Consider the following 12,545-nt stretch of genomic DNA (forward strand, 5'->3'; position numbering starts at 1 on the left):
CTGTTGGGTGCTTCCTCTTTGACTGGACTGCTGGTATCCCGGCAGTGAAGAGTGGACTCACCCCAAGGAACTACGTCTAAAAAGATCCATGACGCCCTTTTCCTAATAACCTTCTTTCTCCCCTACCTCTGGTCAGTTGGTTGGAAGGGAGGTAGAGGCATTTAAGCACCCTAAATAAAGTAGGTTTTTGAAAAAACTAAGCCTACAGGACTGGATTTTAAAGGTATACATTACAGTGTCTAAGAATAGTAAAATAAAGCAAAAAAAAAATCAACTCGGTTATATTCCTAGTACACACATACAGACACAAACAATATTTATGAATTTGTAAACATTGTTCACTTTGCTCATGTGAAGACAAAATCAATGGGCATGGTTACATAAGCTTACATAGACGCTGGAAAGCTTGACCCTGAACTCTTCTCTCTCCTGCCTATGTGGCTTTCATGGGGACATTAGTTCACCGCATAGTCCTCTATGTCCATCAAGGGGATTTAGATTAGTTAAAAATGCTGGGGACCATGAAATTGCCTCTGTGGGCACTCATATACAAGTTCATGCGTGAGGTTTGGTATGAGCTTATTTCCGGTTATCCTGAGTTAACTCTCAGTTATCTAAGGAGTGGGATTATTGGGCTCAGGTTTTTGTTGTTTTATTTTATTTTTTTTTAAAGAGTATGGCATTTCCATAGTGTGTGGATTTGATTTCTGCACACATTTGCCGTGTATGAGCCTTAGGAATCCATCCTAGGGGGGAGCAAGTGGTACCTCATTTATATTTTCCCTGATGACTAAGGGTACTGAATGTCTTCTCAACCCATTGGTGACTTGTGCCTTGTCTTTCTGGGAACTGTTTTTCTAGCTCTTGCCCATTAAAAACGCATTGCTTTATGTCTAGTTCTTTGTGGATTCTAGAGGTTGGACTCATATCAGATATATAAAATTTAAATATTGTCTCCTGGTCTGTGGGTAGTTTTTTTAAAACATTTTTTTCCTACTAGTTTATGTCGTAGCACAAAATAATTTCTGATTAAAAGCAACTTTTGTATTTGTTCCTCTTGTTTTCTCTGCCACGGCTATGAAACTGCTGCCTCATTAAAGTTGGAATGCTTACAGCTACATTTCCAAACCAGAAGTTTACTCCTCACATTCAGCTCTTGCACTTTAAACAGTTTTGAGTTACAATTTTGTGGTGTGAAAATTCTTTTGTCCGTGTATAGAAGCCGCCTTAGCGACATTTTTTGAAAGTCCTCTTCTGTTGTATCACCTTGGGACCCTCGTCATAAACCAGTTGATCATAAAGGCACGGACTGATTTCTAGACTCTCTGCTATCTCTAGGTGTGTATCTGCTCTTACGCCTCCATTGCGTAGACGGATCGCTGTAGCTTTGCAGTGACCTGTAAAACTGGGAAGCCTGCGGTCAGCCCCGTGCTCCTTTTCCAAGCCACCCTGACTACTAAGCATTCCTCGCCTGTCCGCAGAACCTCTGAAAACAAATAGCTGAGAGCCGGGTGGGAGCAGGCTTGAAGCCACAGGTCAGTTTAGGATGCCTGACTCTCTTTCCCAGTGTGTAAGATCTTAACATATGTCTTCCAGTACGTGAGCCTGAGATTCCTTCCTGCTTCTTCAGTGTCTTTCAACGGTGTGTTAGAATTTCCAGTGTACGTGTCTAGCAGGTTTTACTTGTTTTGCATGCATGTGTGGATGGTGTGTTTTTGTGTGTGTGAGCATGTCTGCAGAGCCCAGAGGGTTATCTCAAGTGCCCTTCCTTCAGAGTCATGCACTTGAACATCAGGCATCGTAGAGGACTAGAATGAGCTGGGTGCTTAAAGTGCTTGCTGTACAACCATGAAGAACAGAGTATTTGATCCAAGGTCCCCAGATCGCAAGATGGCGCACATCTGACCTTAGTTCCGAGTGGGGGTGGGGAGAGAGAAAGTTATCTGGGGCTTGTTGGCTTTAGGTAAGCTGAGGAAATAGGAACCCCAGGGTTACGTTACAGAGAGACATCGCCTCAAAGGAAGAGTTGGAGAATGACAGAGGAGACCTAGTGCGCACTGTCTCTGTTTGTGTGTGTGTGTGTGTGTGTGTGTGTGTGTATGTGTGTGCACATTTGTTTTTTTAATGGGTGTGCTGGGGATTTGAACTCAAGTCCTCAGGATTTGAACTAAGGTTTGCACAGCAAAAGCTCTTACCCTTTGAAGCCATAGGCCTTCCACTTTGTTTTGAGACAGAGTTTCTCCCTGAGATCTGGGACTGACTCACCAATTTGTGTAGGCTGGCTGGACAACAAGCCTCGGGCATCCTTCTCTCATCAGCGTCGGGACTGCAAGAACCTGCCACCACAATCAGCCTGTAGCTGGATATCGGGGATCAAGTCAAGCCCTCATGCCTGTCAAGCTCTTTCCTGACTCAGCTGTCTCCCTGGCCCCTAGCAGTTTTTTTTTTTTTTCCAATGTTTTGGAAATTTTTTATCCTTCAGGTTTTAGTCATTGTAATTATGACATTCAATTAATGGCATTCCTTTTGCCTAAACTGTTATATAAAATACAGCTTATGTGTCTGCAGGGTGAGGCAATACTCTGGGGATGCTGTCCAAAGTTTCTCGTGTGTCTTACGAAGTGGAACAGCTTTCAGGGTGCCTGTAACAGGCATCCGATCAGCAAGGAGTATCTCTGGCTCCTCTTCAGCCTTGTTTAAATTCCCAGCTTTTCCAGGGTTGGAGTTGAGTGTGTGTGTGTGTGGGGGGGGGATTTGTGGCATAATTTTTTTTATTCTGTGGCTTTCAAAAGAAGACAAAAAAGGACCTTTTGTTTAGATTTTCCTTCTGTCAGTGACTCACCATACCGAAAACTAAAATTCTTTTTTTTTAAATTACAGTTTATTCACTTTGTATCCCCCTTGTAGCTCCCTTCCTCCTCCCCTCTCAATCCCACCTTCCCTTCCCCTTCTCTATGCATGCCCCTCCCCCCAGTCCACTGATAGGGGAGGTCCTTCTCTCCTTCCATCTTACCCTAGCCTATCAGGTCTCATCAGGACTGCCTGCATTGTCTTCCTCTGTGGCCTGCTAAGGCTGCTCCCCCCTCAGGTGGAGGTGATCAAAGAGTCAGCCACTGAGTTCATGTCAGAGACAGTCTCTGTTCCCATTAGTATGGAACCCACTTAGACACTGAACTACCATGGGCTACATCTGTGCAGGGGTTCTAGGTTATCTTCATGAATGGTCCTTGTTTGGAGTATCAGTCTCAGAAAAGACCCCTGGGCCCAGATTTTTTGGTTCTGTTGTTCTTGTAGAGGTCCTGTCTTCTCCAGGTCTAACTATCTCCCCTTTCTTTCATAAGATTCCCTGCACACTGCCCAAAGTTTGGCTATGAGTCTCAGCATCTGCTTTAATACCCTGCAGGGTAGAGTCTTTCAGAGGCCCTGTGTGGTCCTCTGAACAGGACCACAGACAAGAACAGGCTCCTGTCCTGTTCCCTGTTTTTTCCCTCCTCTGATGTCTATCCTCTTTGCCTTTCTGAATGAGGATTGAGCATCTTAGCCAGAGTCCTCCTTCTTGATTAGCTTCTTTAGGTGTACAGATTTTAGTATGTGTATCCTATATTACATGACTAATATTATATGACAAATTCTTAGCTTACTGTTGGAATGAACAGTTGGAGCCAGCCGGCCTTGCACTTGTGCCTTGTTCCCGAAGGTTCCAATTGTTGAGCAGCACCCCCCTCTCGTGGCCAAATCGAAAAAGACAGCTTGGTGGAACTGCTTTTGCTCTGTTGACAATGGGAACCAATTTGGTCTACCACTGATTTCCAGCACAAGTTCCCAAGTGCCCTGACACTCAGCCTTCATGGTAAAGGAGGCCAGAACATTCCTGCTAGTCTAGCAGTCCCCTTTCTGCTCCCAATATGTTTCTTAGATTTCCAAAACTTAGGTTATGTTTCAGAAAGCGTGCTCGAACAACACCAGTTATGGCTTTGTCCTCAGCGAGCGTGCTCTCACAGCAGGAAACGGAGAAGAGGGACCGCCCTGGGAGTGTAGGTACCTAACGCTAGCTTCATTTAGGGTGGCTGTTCTCAACCTTCCTAATGCTGCGACCCTCACGTTGGCGGTTATGGGTGGTGACTCCCACCCATAAAATTATTTCTTTGCTACTTCATAACTACAAAGTTGCTACTGTTATGAGTAATGTGGATATCTGGTGTGTGAATGCTACGGGGGTCGCGACCCACAGGTTGAGAACCACTGCGTTAGGGGCCTGACCAACCAAAGGCAGCACCAAAGCACGTGACTGGAAAACAGGGTCCTTGCACTCAGGCCAGATTAGTTCTCAAGGCAGAATGTGACACGCTGTAACAGGTGGCTTATGTAACATGTATGTTGCTCTAATAGATTGATTGGGACCACAGCATGAAGAGCTTACTCATCCATGTCAGTGCCATACTTTATCATTATACATTTTACCGTGTATGCTTTACCTCTCTTTCTTCTACTTTCATTTAGTAAATTCTTATGTCTCTATTTTTAAGTTTTTTTTTCTCTGTTGAGTTATGATTGATACTTTAAAATATATGTGTGGATATGACATGTTTGTGTATGTGTGTGGGGAGGAGGGGTAGACGTGTTTGACAGTGCACACACAGCGTAACAGGCCATTCTTTGCAGTCACCGATGCTCTTCTTCCACCATGTGGATTCTGGAGATTGAACTCAGGTCGGTGGCAGTACCCTAACTCTCTGAGCCATCTTGCTAGCCAAATCCATATATTTGTGTGTGCGTGTGTGTACGTCTACAAAGTGAGGTTTTGATGATATGCATTATGAAATGATTCTCTAATAAAGCTAATTAACACATTTATTGTCTTTCATAGTCACCTCATGGTTCTGCTTTAGTGAATATAAAGTATAAAATGTACACTGGTTTTCCTAGTCAGCATGCTGTATGTTAAACCTCCAGAACTTACTCTCTTTGCCTGTTTCTTCATCTCTTACTGTTTGTCTGTCTCTCAAATCTGTAAATACTTCATTTAATTTGCCTATCACCCACCGATGGGCACCCAGGTTGATTCTGTCTTCTTTTCTAAACATTTTTACAGGCATAAATTGTATGTTGAGTAACCCCACACCCATCCTGCCTTTTCTACTCTTACTTTCTTCCTGTTAACTCCCTTTGCAGAATTTATTCTTTTTAACTGAAAGTTTGGACCCTTTTGCCAACACACCCACATTTATCAGTCATTGGCTTTGATAACTGCAGCCAGAGTCTTAGCTACTTTATTGTGTTCTTTTTCCTCGCCACCCTTCACAGCACTTCTTTCCAACCCTCCTCCCTCCAACACTAGGTAGGAGAGAAAAAGGATAGAGGGGAAAGAGGTGAATATCTCTTCCGACGACTTCCTGCTGGTTAGGGGGCATCAAATGTCTTGGGGTAAGTCCAATCTTCATTATCAGGGTATCTCCAGCAAGCAACCAGCAAGCCAGAAAATAGCAAAAGCAGGCAGCAACCAGCAAAAGCAGCAGCAGGGACCACTAGCAGCTGGAGCACCAGCAGCAGGGAGCACCAGCAGCAAAGCAGCAGCAAGAGGAGCAGTAGTCGCTGCTCCCTTGGGGCTCTGGCATTTTTTATACCTTCTCAAGAGTCCTCATAATTCCAAATGTAAACTATCCTCAGCTGGCTAAATCATGCCTCTGCTAGAGCACGAGACAAATCATAGTCACCCACTGTGGTTAGTCTGAAGCAGCCCCATATCCCACACCCGGGATTAAAACGAAAACATATTCACATAGCATAACTGGCTTTCAAAGAAGCCAAAACTCTCACTACAGATAGCCACCATCGTACTCTCTTTCTATGAGCCTGAGCTCTGCAGAGTCTGCACGTAGGTGAGGTCACGCACTGTCTGTGTGCTGGCTCACTTCACTTCCTGTTGTCCCAATGCAGGATTCTTTCTTTCTTCAAGGCTTCATAACATTCTTGTGTGTGTGTATAATATCTATCTATGTATATCTATTTATATCCTGAGAAACATTTATTTGTTTCCACATTTACCCTGAATCAGAATGATATCATTATAAGCAACAATAATACAAAGTATTGTATTTCAATATTTATTAATTCTTTGAGAATTCAATAGAATATATTTTGATCATATTTACTTCCACTCGTCCCCCTAACTCCTAGATTCATCCCCAGTGTCTACCCTCTACAACTTACCACTTCTTTAAAAAACAAAAACAAAAAACCAAAAACCAAAATACCTCATGGAGTTCAATTTGTGCCGCCCATACACCCCTGGGCATGGAGCAAGGCTCTAGAGAGGGCTCAGCATACTGGGGCTGTGCCACCAAAGACACCCGACACTCCCCCAGCCAATGGAGACTCGTCTGTCTTCTCAGTTTGTGGTGGGAACTCCCGGGAATCTTCTGTTCAATGCTAGAATGTTGGCTGGCATAACTGTGTACAGGTCTTGTTCCGGCAGCCACCGCTCCTGTAAGTTCATGAGTGCAGTGGTCCTGTTGTGTCTAGAAGACATGGTTTTGCTCCAGACTCTGACCTCTGACTTTTAAAGGATTATTGTGCCTTCTTCTGAGATGGCCACTGAGCCATCGCAGGGATGGAGTGTGTGTATGAATGAAATAAATGTCCCATTTGTGACGGAGGACTCCACTGGCATATTCTTTTAACTTTCCCCAAATACTGATCACCATCTTGCCGTCTCTTATCACTTTTCCCTTCATGTTAGGCAAATTTTATATTTATACATATGTACAGACATTCAGATATACATATCTATATAAAAGTATATACATGTACATATGTGCATACACTTATGTTTCCTTATCTTAACTGTGTGTAACACTGCAATGACTATGGAAGCACAGTTATCTTCTGGAAATTTCATTTCCTGTGGATGGATATGCAGAAATGAGATTCCTGTGTTCTGTGTTTTTTTAACTTTTAAGATTCTCCTTATTAAGAGTGCCTTCATAGTCTTCCTCTGTGGACTGGTAAAGCTGCCCCCCCCCAGGGGGAAATGATCAAAGAGCCACTGAGTTCATGTCAGAGACAGCCCCTGTTCCCCTTACTAGGGAACCTACTTGGACTCTGAGCTGCCATTGGCTACATCTGTGCAGAGGTTCTAGGTTATCTCCATATAAAGTCCTTGATTGGAGTATCAGTCTCAGATAACATTCTCTGTCCAGATTTGTTGTTGTTGTTGTTCTATTGCTCTCCTTGTGGAGCTCCTGTCCCCTCCAGGTCTTTTTATTTCCTCCTTCTTTCATAAGATTCCCTGCACTCTGCCCAAAATTTGGCTGTGAGTCTCAGCATCTGTTTTGATACCCTGAGGGGTAGAGTCTTTCTGAGTCCCTCTGTGGTAGGCTCCTGCCCTGTTCCCTGTTTTTTCCCTCTTCTGATGTCCATTCCCCTTGCCTTTCTGAATGAGGATTGAGCATCTTACCCAGAGTCCTACTTGATTAGCTTCTTTAGGTGAACAGATTTTAGTATGTTTATCCTATATTATATGTCTAATATCCACTTATAAGTGAGTATATACCATGTGTGTCTTTCTCCTTCTGGGATACCTCACTCAGGATGATCTTTTCTAGTTCCCACCATTTGCCTGCAAATTTCATGATTTCCTTGTTTTTAATTGCTGAGTAATATTCCATTGTGTACCACAATTTCTGCATCCATTCCTTCGTTGAGGGACACCTGGGTTGCTTCCAGCTTCTGGCTATTACAAATAAAGCAGCTATGAACATGGTTGAGCAAATGTCCTTGTTATTTACTTGAGCATATTTTGGATATATGCCTAGGGGTGGTATAGCTGGATCTTGAGGTAGCACTATTCCTAATTGTCTGAGAAAGTACCAGACTGATTTCTAAAGTGTTTGTACCAGTTTACATTCCCACCAGCAATGGAGGAGGGTTCCCCTTTCTCCACATCCTCTCCAGCATGTATTTTGTTAAGATCAAAAACTTGATCTGATGGGTGTAAGTTCTGATGGGTGTAAGGTGAAATCTCAGGCTCATTTTGATTTGCATTTCCCTAATAGCTAAGGATGCCTGATAATGGAATTAGATGGAAGAGGAGAAGGACCTCCCCTAGCAGTGGACCGGGGGAGGGGCATGGGTAGAGAAGAGGAGGGTGGGTAGGACTGGGAGGGGTGAGGGAGGGGGTTACATGTGGGATACAAAGTGAATAAGCCGTAATTAATAAAATAAAAGAAAAAAGAAAAAAAAAAAGATTCTTCTTATTGGTTTCCATAGTGACTATCCCAGTTTCTGTTCCCAGCAATGACAGTGAAAGACAATTTTACTTCTACATCTCTGCCAACACCTGTTATCTTGTAAATTTTTGATAGTGGTCTGTCTAACAGCTGTGAGGTCATTGTGGCTTGCTTTACCGTCGCCTGATGGAGATGAACACCTTTCATTCATCTGCTTGGCCACAGCCAGCCTGTGACCAGGTCTTGCCAACCGCTGGGCTAGCTACAGAGTTTACTTCTGTGTCCTCTAGTTCTGGTTTCTCTCACTGCATGTCGCCTCACTCGTGTGAATAGCAGCCATAGATAGGAAGGGACAAGGAAGGTCTCCTAGCACAACTAATGAAAGATTCCCTTTCCCCGTAATTATGCTTCAGCAGAGGGGATTCATTAGTGAATTCCCTAAAAGCTGTTTTCTCAGAGCTAACTGCAGACAAGCGTAGTTTGGGTGGATGTAGGATGCTGTTGGGCTGGAAACCAGTTCTAGTGTTTAGTTTTCAGCATGCTATTAATTTAACAAAAAGTATCACTTGAAACAATATAGATACTCAAGAAAGAAATAATAAAGGAATTCATTGACTCTATGTTTAAAATGGAATACTAGGATGTTCTGCTCTTTGAAACACCTTCTGCATCACTGTTTCAGCAGACATGCTTATTATTATCAAACCAAACTAATGACAGTGATTTGGTGGCATGATGGCTCTTCTTGGTTATCAGTATGAGTACATCTTGAATGTAGTACAGTCCAGAAAGAGAGAGCACACCTGTGAGAGATTTTTCTGCTTGGTTTGAAGTAGGTGAATTCACTTCTAGTCCCAACCACTGAAGTGGAAAGATACACACCTTCAATCCAAATCTTGAGGCAGAAATACACACTTTTAACCTGGCCCACACAAGTACATAGAAGAAGGAAGCTTTGGTCCTTGCTTGCTTGCCCTTGCCTTGCTAGCACATCTGTTCCTTCACTGGTGTTAGTCCTACTTCTTCAGGACTCCAGCATCTGCTGAAGACCAGCTGAGACATCCAGCCTTGTGGACTGAGCAACTACTGGATTCTTGGACTTTGTGTTCACAGCCACCCATTGTTGGATTAGCTGGTCTGCAGCCTGTAAATCATTTCAATAAATCATATATATATATATGCATGTATATATGTATACATATATATGTCTGTATACATATATATATATATATATATATATATATATATATATATATGTGCCACTCCTTAAGGGCCAAGCATCCATGAGTCTTGGGGAGTCATTTCCAGTCAAACCACACACACACACACACACACACATATATATATATATATATATATATATATGTGGCCTTGTTAGAGGAAGTGTCTCACTGTGGGGGTGGACTTTGAGGTGTCAGCTAATTCTCTTCCGGCTGCCTGTGGATCAAGATAGAGAACTCTTGGCTCCTCCAGTACCATGCATGCCTGCTTGCCATCATCTTTCCTGCCATGATAACAGTGGACTAAACCTCCGAACTGTAAACCAGCCCCAGTTAAATGTTTTCCTTTACAAAAGTTGTCGGTCACAGTCTTCTTCAAAGCAAGAAAACCTTAATAATAATTCTGTATGTGTATATGTATACATGTATATGTGTATATGTATACATATCTTAGGGTCTATATATCCATATGTATCTATTCATCTGTCTAGCTAAGGAACCCTGACTAACACAGGTGGTTTGTGCAAAGAGGGCAGGGCAGAGCAGGGATATAACCATCAGCACACCAGCTGCCTGTGTGCTCAGAGACCAGGAACTAACCTCAGTGAGCAGAACACACTTGAGGGAAATGTTGATGCTCCAAGAAAAAGCCTTGCCTCATTATCCTGACAAGAACTAAGACCTTTTCCTCAGAGTTTAGAGCTATATATATTTGGTAGGAGATACAGTAGGTAGTTGTGGATGGAAAACATCTCTTCATAGTCAGGACTGGAGTTCTTTCCCCAATCCTGGGGAGCACTGCATCATATTATGGTTGGAGTATAAATCTCTTTGGCTTCCAAAGAGCTTCTGTTGGTTTCTGAGATCATAGGGCAGGGTTGGGTCTTGGAATGATGTTTAGAGGGGTTGGAGGAGGTGGGAGAGGCAGTATGGCTCCTTTCTGTGAGGCAGGGCATCTGCCTGTGCTTTGCGGTTCTGACTGGTAGGGAGGAGGCCACAGAGGCCTCAGCTGGGCTCCTTCTCCCACCTCTGCACTCCAGACGCCCTCGTAACCTGGCCTTTTTGTACTGCACATCCTTTGCCATCTGGTTGTCCCATAGGGCTGGCCTCCTTCAGGGCTTCTCTGGGCACACGTTTCAACCTGATTTTTACCTTCGTAAAGAATTTCAGGGGTGACCTGGCAGGAAAATTTACTAAAGTCTAGAAATCTCTAGAGATGGTCTTCTTTGCATGGCTTTCTGTTTTTGCTCCCTCTGCCCCTGGCGGGGAGAATTAAGGCAAGTGGTGAGATTTGAGATCAGAGGAACACAACAGGGGGAGTTAGCTGACTGAATCACTACCCAAATCAAAGACAGAAATGTCCAATTCAGGGACTAGAGGGAGATCCAACCTCATGCCAGAAGGAGAACGTGAAAAAGCAGCTTGTTAAGTTAATTCATTTACTGTTTAGCAGCTTGAGCACCTTCGGCTTCTCTTGCACTGTCAGAGATGTCTCTCTGACATCTCTGAGGTCTTGGCAGAGGCTCTGAGGCTGGGGGATGCTTGTCAGTGGCGAGGCTGGGAGAAGGGTATTTGGGATGCCCAGGCATTGCCTGCACTGCTCGGTCTGAGTGACGGAGAACCCCTCAGCACACGGTAAGAGTGCTGGCCTCTCTGCCTGCCCCAGGCCTTTTCTCTACACCATTTCTTTTTTTAGGTTAAGGCACGGCTGACTGCCTACACCACTTTATTCCCAGAACCAAGTGAAACCTTCCTTAAGTGTGACTACATGTTAATAAACATAGTCAGTGGGTCCCGCTTAAAAAGAACGACCTGTTTATGAAAGAAACCCTTTGAAACACAGAATATTTCCCCCTGTGGGCCAGAGCTTAGGCAGAAAACAAGGAGCTCTTTCAAAGACATTAAACGTGATGGAGGAGGGATTCTAATTTTCTAACTACAAAAATAATACTTTTAGCTCCAACCTGTCTTGCTCCAGGGAGTTGTAAATATACTTTATAGGCACAAGCTGAGCCTTTTCAACTTCTGCTCTGTTATTGGTACTTCCTCAGTGGGGGTGACCTGGACCTTAATGCATGTTCTGAGAAACTGAGGCAGTGCGAAGCTGTCTAGTGAACCCACAATTTTAACAGCTGAAGCCGGGAACACAGCGATGGAGTTAGGGTGTCCTGAGATAAGTGAGCATCTTCTGCTCATTACTTTCTCTTGGTCATTGATTCTCTTCGCTCTTAGAAGCAGAGGCCACCGTGAGCTGCTAACAGGAGGCACAACATCTGTTTCTGTGGACAATGTGTGCAGCTTTTTATTCTCTTAAACAATAAAACATTAGAAAACTCATCTTGAAGGTATTAACATCTCCCCCCATGTATTTCCAAAAACATTTTTTTCTCTAAAACATATGATTTTACATTTTAAAAATCGCAATGTTTGAAAATATCCTAAAGAGATAGGTAGGGCTTAAATAGTTTCTGATTTCCCGCTGTGGTTATAGTCTCCTAGCTGTGAAATGTGTACTCATATATGTAGTAATAGTTTTATTTGACAGTTGTTTGTTTTTAACAGAATATTACACAGCTTCAGGCTTCATATTGAACACAGCATGTCAGACCAGAAATCTTTTTATTTTGTTTTCAGAATAATTTATGTTTTTTTTTAAAAAAAAAAAGATTACAAGGCTGGAAAGATGGCTCAGTGATTAAGAGCACTTGCTGTTCTTCTGGAGGGCCCGTGTTCTGCATGGGTATGGTGGCTCACAACTGACTCTTACTCCAGTTTTAGGACATCAAGTGCCCTATTCTAGTCACCACAGACACCAGGCATATACATGGCACACATGTCTACATGCAGGAGAATCTTCCATATACAACCTAACATAAAAATTAAAAAAAACTAAATATTTCAGATTTTGAAATTTGAAAATTTCACAACATTGAGAAATGATTAAATGGTTAAAGGGCCTGGAGAGATGATGGCTCATTGATTAAGAGTACTTGCTGCTCTTCCAGAAGACCGAGTTTGATCGTCATCACACACACCGGGCAGCTCACAGCCGTGTCTAACTCTTCGGACTCTTTCCTCACACTCCTGAGGGAACGTG

Source organism: Meriones unguiculatus, chromosome 1 (genome assembly GCF_030254825.1).
Source record: "Meriones unguiculatus strain TT.TT164.6M chromosome 1, Bangor_MerUng_6.1, whole genome shotgun sequence".
NCBI lineage: Eukaryota > Metazoa > Chordata > Mammalia > Rodentia > Muridae > Meriones > Meriones unguiculatus.